At 42.1% G+C, this 8,730-nt stretch overlaps 1 pseudogene; it reads right to left on the bottom strand.

Moving 5' to 3' along the window:
• Positions 1 to 354: 354 nt before the first annotated feature.
• LOC149580552 (UDP-glycosyltransferase 85A1-like) overlaps positions 355 to 8,730 on the bottom strand; it is a 79,189-nt pseudogene continuing 70,813 nt past the window's right edge.

The following is an 8,730-nucleotide window of genomic DNA, read 5'->3' as shown; positions in this document are numbered from 1 at the left end:
CTTTTACTCTAGGAATGAAGCATTAGTGTGTGATGTTTAAGCCGTTTGCAAAGATGCCAATACTAGAAATAGAGGAGCGACGCGATGCTTTCATGGCTTCACCGTTGTCTCATTACTTGAAACTAAAATTAAAGGACATTAGGGCTCTAAATATTTAGTTAAATGGTGTACTTATTCAGAAAATACAAAGATGAAATAATAGCTTATATAGAGACTGCCACTCAATCCTGAATGTCTAAAAATCAAACATTAATGTATGTGATTTAAGTTGACCAATGTAGAGTACGGAAGAAATTGCATCAGATGAGGAGATGCCACTAATAGGGATAGCTGAGCAACGAAATGCTTCCATGGCTACGGTTTTGTAAAGGAAGCTCGTGAATCGCAAAGTTGTGTCATATCATGAATAAACCTGTTCAGGTTGAGAAAAGAAGACCCACCATCGGCAACCGCTTTATGTGCCGCTCGCTTCAATTCCCTGCCTCTTTCTCTCAGCTCCTCCGCTTCCCTCACTTTCCTCACGCCCTTCTCAATCTCTTACCTCTCAACCAGCACATTTTCATCAACATCAACGCCCTCAAAGTCGATGCCAATCCTCCACACATCTTTGCAGAACCGGCAGTCCAGAAACTGCTCAGCGAAAGACGGCCATCCGAGCATCGGAACGCCCATGCTCATGCTCTCCATGCACGAGTTCCACCCGCTGTGTAACGAACCCTCCTACGGAAGCGTGAGACAACACCTTCACCTGCGGCACCCATTTCACAATCAGCCCCCTATCCTTTGTCCTTTCTACAAAACCGTCGGGCAGAGTGGCGGACTTGCCTCCTGCAACATCCGTTCGTAACACCCACAGAAAAGGGTGCTGGCTTTTCTCCAACCCCACTGCCAACTCCTCCAGCTGAGCATTCGATTTCACGGCGATGCTGCGGAATGAAACGTATATCACCGAAGCCGTCTCTTGGGCGTCCAGCCATGTCAGACAGATCTCTTCCTGCTCAAACATACTCGCTAGCCCGTTCACGTCTCTCCCTTCCAGGATATTGGGAAGAAAGACAGGCCACACTGCCAAAGCAGGGCAGCCATTGCAGGACAGGGCGCCTACAGACTCGGGGGACTCCAACTCATCAAACGTGTTGACAAGAACATAGTCTGCCTCATTTTGAATTTCTGACTGATGAAGAATGGTCTGGTAGACGACGTCCGATGGGTCCGCAGCATGGTAGATGGATAAGAGATCGCTGGGCAAGAGAGGCGGAAAATTACCATGCAAACAATTTATCTCGTTATCCGCCCTCTTCAAATCTTCCACTGCAATTATAAGCATGATGTCAGTGCAAAAATATTGGAGTTATCAAAAACTAAAATTGAAGAGCAATATATATGTACCTTTGATGGGAATGTGCCCATTGGAGTGTGAAAAATCAACTATTGTAAGTTACTGATTATCAATCTCCTATCTTAATAGATTATTTAATTGCTGAAAATAAATTCACAACTTAATATCGAAAAATAACACAACTGTAACTTCACTTATAAAATACAGAAAGAAATGCATAACACAATGAACATAATATTTTCGGACAAATTGTGCTTGTAAAAACCCCTAAGGGAAAACTAGTTCTACAGATGATGAATTATATTAAACTTCAACAAATCAAGAGATACAAAATTCCTTGCCTCTCACTGGCAAAACTCTGACAACCTCTTAATTTCTCCTGTTGATATTCCCCACTATTATTCCCACGCTAACACTACGCCCTTGCTAACACTACAATACTATTTGCTAACACTGCAAACTTATAAACTCATTTGCTAGCATTGCAAATGTTTCTCCAAATGCCTCCTAGACCTCCTTTTATACCACTCTTGTTGGTAAACCAACGGCCAAGATCGATTTACAATCGACGACTGAGATATAAAACAACTTACCAAACCTAACAAAATTGGTTTCTAGTTGCTTCTAAAAGAAGTTATTTATTTAATAAATAATTTTTCTTACTCTAACCAATTTGTTAGCTAAACAACTCCTCATTGTACACAATCTCTGATGAAGTGATATATGATATCTATATGTTTAGACCTATCATGAAACAATGGATTCTCAGATAGCTTTATGCAACTCTGATTGTCACAATGTATCATAGTGGTCTCAACCTTCTGACCAAACAAAGCTACTAACATCTTCTGAAGCCATATAGCTTCACATGTTGCCATGCTAGCTACTATGTATTTTGCTTCTGCTAAACTTAGAGCCACATACTTTTGCTTCCTACTGAACCAAGAAGCAACTCCTGATCCCAAGCTGAAACAACACCCTAAAGTGCTCCTTTTGTCCATTGTACTTCCTGCCCAATCTGGGTTAGTATAGCCTATCAACCTGATATCTTCACCTCGAACATATCTGATCTCATACTCAACTATACTATGCAAATAACATAGCACATGCTTAGCCATTGTCCAATGCATTCTCTTTGGTTCAACCATGAACTGACTAAGAGAGTTAACTGTAAATGTTATATCTGGCCTAGTTTTGACCAAATACATAAGCAAACCAATCAACTATCTATATAAAGTGGGATCTATATCCTTTTCCTTGGATGTATCTACTTTCCTCCAATTTGTGATCATGGGTGTAGAAATGGCTTTGCAATCCTTCATCCTAAATTTCTTCAAGATTTCAATGTTGTATTTCCCTTGACCACGAAAAATCTCTCCATCAGTCTGCCACATTTCCATGCCTAGAAAGTAGTGCGTAAGTCCCAAATCTTTCATCTCAAACTCTTCTTCAAGATTCCTCTCACAATTCACTATGAGCCCTAGTGAATCTGTAAGAAATAGGTCGTCCACATAAAGGACAAGAATGAGAATCTCACCCCCAACCATCAACTAGTAGAGGTTAGCATCTACTTCACTCTTCACAAAGCCCATTTTTTGCAAGTATATATCAATGCACTCATACCATGCTCTAGAAGCCTGCTTGAGTCTGTACAACGCTTTTTTCAAATTTGCACACGTGGGTCTCTTTGCTATGTGTTACAAACCCTTCTGGTTGTTCTATGTATAGCTCCTCCTTCAACTCACCATTAAGGAATGATGTCTTGACATCCATTTGATGGATTTTCTATCCCATCTGTGCTACAAGTGAGATTACATCTTGTATAGAAGTATACCTAGCAACTGAAGCAAATGTCTCCTCATAGTCTATTCCCTCCTTCTGAGAGAACCCCTTTTCCATGAACCTAGTCTTGTATTTCTTGATGCTACCATCTACACCATGCTTTATCTTATAGATTCAATGTGATCCAACTACTACCCTATCTATTGGTCTAGGCACTACCTCCCACACATCATTATGCATTATTGAGGAATATTCTTCAAACATAGAATCTCACCATACTTGATGTTCTGTAGCTTCTTGATAGCTAGAAGGCTCACTATCTACCAAATGACTAACTAATGTCACATAGTCATTGAACTTGGCTGCTCATGAGTGCCTTAAGAGTATCAAACTCCAACCTATAAAGGTGTCCACTCCTAACTCCAATAGTTATGGGTGATTTCCAATCCTTGTGCTTTATCAACACATTTGTCCCTCTAAAGAGTACATTATACCTCCTATCCTAAAGAACAGATACAGAAATCAAATTCATACATAAGCCTGGCACATACAACACATCATGAAGTGGAATTATATTTCCATTCTCCCTCTGAAACTGAATAGTCCTTTTCCCAACTAGGTTGAGTTTAGACAAGTTTCTCATATAAATCTAGATGCTGGTGTCCTCCTCCTTGTAACTGAAAAATTACTCTCTAACTCTTGTCATAAGAAATGACACTCGACTATCTATATACCAAACACACTGTGAGATTGAGCTAACCATACAAGCTATGAGTTCAAATTCATCTTCCATTCTACTGGAGAGTTCTTCCACTCTTGTTGAAGCTACCAACTGGGTAAGTGCACAAAGTTGTGGTGCCAAAAGTGGGGTATATGTGGACACCTTTTTCTTGAAATCTACAAATTTTGAACTTCAACAAGAATTTGAGGATAGTTACGCTCAAAATTTTAAGATATGAAAAAAAACAAAAGTTGTAGTCTTTTGAATCTAGTTTCTAAACTACTAATTTTTTTTCAAAATGGTTTAGTTTTAGGTCTTCAAAAAATGGGGCCACAAAAAGTGGTACTGTTTATTCCAGAAAAACATAACACAGTACAAAGTGTGGCCCCTATAAAATTTTAACTTTTTTTTTTAAATTCTTTAATCGGTCTAGTCAAAAGTTACTTAACACTATGTAGTTTATCCCAAATTTTTTGGGTAATTTTATAATGTGTATTTTTTTTTAATGAATTTTTTTAACTAGACACATCCCAAAAATGTGAAATATATGTGTGCTCCCCCTAAAAATAATTGAAAACTAATCTAAAATCAAAAAAAAAAAATTCAAAGAGTGTAGAATGGAGTCTAATTTCTAAAAAACTAAGTTGTTGCAAAATTCAATGAATGAGCTAAAATCTATAGCCCAATTAGTACATGGTGGTTTTTGACAAAAAATGAACATACATTCAAAAAAAATTATAGATGAAAGGTTTGAAATAGTTCAAATTAAAAATAAATTATATGGTTAGATAGCTAACACAGAGACCTATAATGCTATGTAACCTAATCTTATCGATACCCAACCACGAGGAATTTTTAAGGGGAGCACACAAGAAAAAAAAATCATTTTTTGTATGTTTGCTAGAAAATATGTCTCAGACCTGTTCATAAACTCCAAACCTTTGTGTTGGATCTCCAAAGCAAAACCAAGCCTTAGGCTTGGGTTTAAATAACCTTTTTATAGCGCGTGCACCCTATAGCGCATACACACTATCTAAAACATGATTTCTTAGTAGCGCATACGCGCTATAGTGCACATGCACTATTAAGACCTAAATTGCATAAGAGACTAGGTGGAGGGGATAAGTGAATGGCTATGTGTATGTGTGAGAGAGAAAGAGAGAAAGTAGGGGATGGGAGAGGGGAGAGAGAAAGTGAAAAAGAGTAGGGGTGGCAAAGAGAGTATAGGATGGGAGAGAGAGTAGGGGTGGTAGAGAGAGTACAGGATGCGAGAGAGAGGAAGTGTGAGAGAGAGTAGGGGTGGAAATGAGAGAGTGCAGGGTGGGGGAAAGAGATTGAGAGTAGGGGATGGGAGAGAGAGGAAGTGTGAGAGAGAGTATAGGTTGGGAGAGAGATTAAGAGTAGGGGATGGGGGAGAGAGAAAGTAGGCGATGAGAGACGGAGTGGGAGAGGAAGAGAGAGAGAGAGGAGGATGGGAGTGCATGTGTGTGAAAGAGAGAGGGTATGAAATGGGAGAGAGGGAAGACAAAGTAGCTCAAGAGAGAGTAAGGGATGGAAGAGAGAGTAGGTGATGGGAGAGGGAGTGGGAGAGGGAGAGAAAGGGGGGATAGAAATGTGTATAAGAGAGAAAGAGAGAGAGAGTAGGGGATAGGATAGAGTGTGAAAATGTAAGAGAGAGTAGAGATGGAGAGAGAGAGAGAGTAGACAGTGGGAGAGGGAGTGGGAGAGGGAGAGCGAGTGAGAGAAAAAGTAGGGGATGGAAGAAGAGAGAGGGGGGATGGGTGTGTGTGTGTGAAAGAGAGAGATAGAGAGAGTAGGCAATGGTAGAGGGATGGGAGAGAGATGGAGAGTGTGTGTGTGTGTGAGAGAGAGAGAGAGAGTAGGTAGTGGGAGAGGGAGTGGGAGGGAGAGAGAGGTGGAATGGAAGTGTGTAAGAGAGATAGAGCAGGGGACGGGAGAGAGCAGGTAATGGGACAAGGACTACGAGAGAGAGAGGGGGAGGAATGGGAATGTGTATTTATTTATAAGAGAGATAGAGTAAGGGATGGGAGAGAGTGTGAGAGTTTGAGAGAAAGTAGGAGGTAGCAGAGAGAGCTTGTATGGGATGGGGGTGAGAGAGCGAGAGTGAGAGAGAGAGAGTAGGGGATGGGAGAGAGTGTGAGAGAGAGTAGGAGATGGAAGAGAGAGAGTGAGAGTAGGGGATGGGAGAGAGAAAGTAGAGAGGGAGAGAGAGTACTTGAGAGAGAGAGAGAGAGATAGTAGGCAGTGCAAGAGGTAGTGGGAGAGGGAGGGAGAGGGGGGATGGGAGTGTGTGATAAATCTAGAGAGTAGGGAATGGGAGAGGAGAGAGAGAGAGGGAGGATGGGAGTGTGTGTGTAAGAGAGATAGAGTAGGGGATGGGAGAGAGTGTGAGAGTGTGAGAGAGAGTAGGTGGTGGAAAATAGAGCTCGTATAGGATGGGGGAGAGAGAGAGAGAGAGAGAGAGAGAGAGATTACAAGATGGGAGAGCATGAGAGAGAGTAGGGGATGGGAGAGAGAGAGTGATAGTAAGGGATGGGAGAGAGAGAGAGATAGTAGGTGGTAGGAGAGGGAGTGGGAGAGGGAGAGGGAGAGAGATAGGGGGGATGGGAGTGTGTGTGACAAATGTAAAGAGTAGGGGATGGGAGAGAAGAAGAGTGGGGGAATAAGAGTGTGTGTATCTCTGAAAGAGAGAGAGTAGGGGGTGGGAGAGAGTGTGAGAGTAGGGGGTGGCAGAGAGAGAGTACGACGATGGAGGAGAGAAAGTGGGCTATGGGAGAGGGAAAGAAAGAGGGGGGATGGGAGTGTGTGTGTGTGTAAGAGAGACAAAGTAGGGGATGGGAGAGAGTGTGAGAGTGTGAGAGAGTACAAGATGGGAGAGGAGAGAGAGAGAGTAGGGGATGGGGGAGAGAAAGTAGACGGTGGGAGAGGGAGTGGGAGAGGGAGAGGGAGAGAGGGAGAGGGGGAATGGGAATGTGTGTATCTATGAAAGAGAGAGAGTAGGGGATGGGAGAGAGTGTGAGTGTGAGAGTGGGGGGTGAGAAAGTAGGCAGTGGGAGAGGGAAAGAGAGAGGGGGGATGGGAGTGTGTATGTAAGAGAGATAGAGTAGGGGATGGGAGAGAGAGTGAGAGTAAGGGATGGGAGATAGAGAGAGTAGAGAGGAAGAAAGAGAACTTGAGAGAGAGAGATAGTAGGCAATAGGAGAGGGAGTGGGAGAGGGAGAGGGAGAGAGTGGGGGCATAAGGGTGTGTGTATCTATGAAAGAGAGAGAGTAGGGGATGAGAGAGAGTGTGAGAGTAGGGGGTGGCAAAGAGAGAGTACAATGATGGGGGAGAGAAAGTAGGCAATGGGAGAGGAAAAGAGAGAGGGGGGATGGGAGTGTGTGAGAGAGAGATAGAGTAGGGGATGGGAGAGAGTGTGAGTGTGAGAGAGTAGGGGATGGGAGAGGAGAGAGAGAGCAAGGGATGGGGGAGAGAAAGTAGGCGGTGGGAGAGGGAGAGAGAGGAGGGGATGGGAGTGTGTGTGCAAGAGATACAAAGTAGGGGATGGAAGAGAGTGTGAGTGTGAGAGAGTAGGGGATGGGAGAGGAGAGAGAGTAGGGGATGGAGGAGAGAAAGTAGGCATTGGGAGAGGGAGTGGGAGAGGGAGAGAGAGGGGGGGAATGGGAGTGTGTGTGTGTGTGTAAGAGAGACAGAGTAGGGAATGAGAGAGAGTGTGAGAGTGAGTAGGTGGTGGCAGAGAGAGCTCATACAAGATGGGAGAGAGAGAGAGAGAGAGAGAGAGAGAGTAGAGAGGGAGAGAGAGAACTTGAGAGAGAAAGATAGTAGGCAGTCAGAAAGGGAGTGGGAGAGAGAGAGGGAGAGGGAGAGAGATAGGGGAATGAGAATGTGTGTAAGAGAGACAAAGTAGGGGATGGGAGAGGAGAGAGAGAGTAGGGGATGGGGGAGAAAAAGTAGGCGGTAGGAGAGGGAGAGGGAGAGAGATAGGGGGGATAAGAGTGTGTGAGAGATCTAAAGAGTCAAGGATGGGAGAGGAGAGAGGGTGAGAGAGGTAGAGAAAGTAGGTGGTGGGAGAGGGGAGAGAGAGTAGGAAGAGAGAGAGGGAGGGGATGGGAGAGAGAGTAGGAAGGATAGAGAGTAGGGAGGATGAGGAGTAGGGAGGATGGGGAGTGATGTGATTTCACATAGTGCGTACACACTATCTCAAATCACCTAAAAATGGTAAAAAACCAACCTTGGGGCCCATTTCATCCTTTTTTTGCTTTTAGTCTATTATGCACTCTATTATTCTGACAGAAATCATGGGTTTCATAGATCTGTGTCACCGTTTGTGATATCAAAACCTGTTTTGGTCAAATTTCATTTCTCTATCAAAACTTAATTTTATTCAAAAACTAAAAATACCCTTTTATAGATCTTAGATTCAATATCATTATTATATAAAATTTTGAGTGTTTTGATTAGTTATAATATGTTAGAATTTCAAAATATTATAAGTCGATATTTGAACATTTCAGAAGATGCTCACTTAAAAATGGGAAAAAAATAGTAAATCATACCAAAAAAATATATTTATCTCTAGAGGAGAGAGTCATCTTCATGAATATGTAATTTTTTCTCAAGAAGATGTAGATTTGCTTTGGAAGTTTTGACGGGAGGAAAAAATTATTGGCTTATGAGATAAATAACAAAGAAAATATAACAAAGAAAATATAGATCAAAAATAATTATTTCTTTTTTTGTGTACTAGATATACATGTCATCTATAAGATATTTTCAAATCAAAACAAAAAAAGATGATTTGCATTTTTTTTTTTGACGGGAACTACACCCTATATTTTTTATAGTTAAAAAAGGGACTTCAAAATAA

This window comes from Cupressus sempervirens, chromosome 1 (assembly GCF_028749045.1).
Source record: "Cupressus sempervirens isolate cs-2001-9-10 chromosome 1, ASM2874904v1, whole genome shotgun sequence".
NCBI classification, from domain to species: Eukaryota; Viridiplantae; Streptophyta; class Pinopsida; order Cupressales; family Cupressaceae; genus Cupressus; species Cupressus sempervirens.
This window is presented reverse-complemented; position numbering and strand designations above follow the sequence as displayed.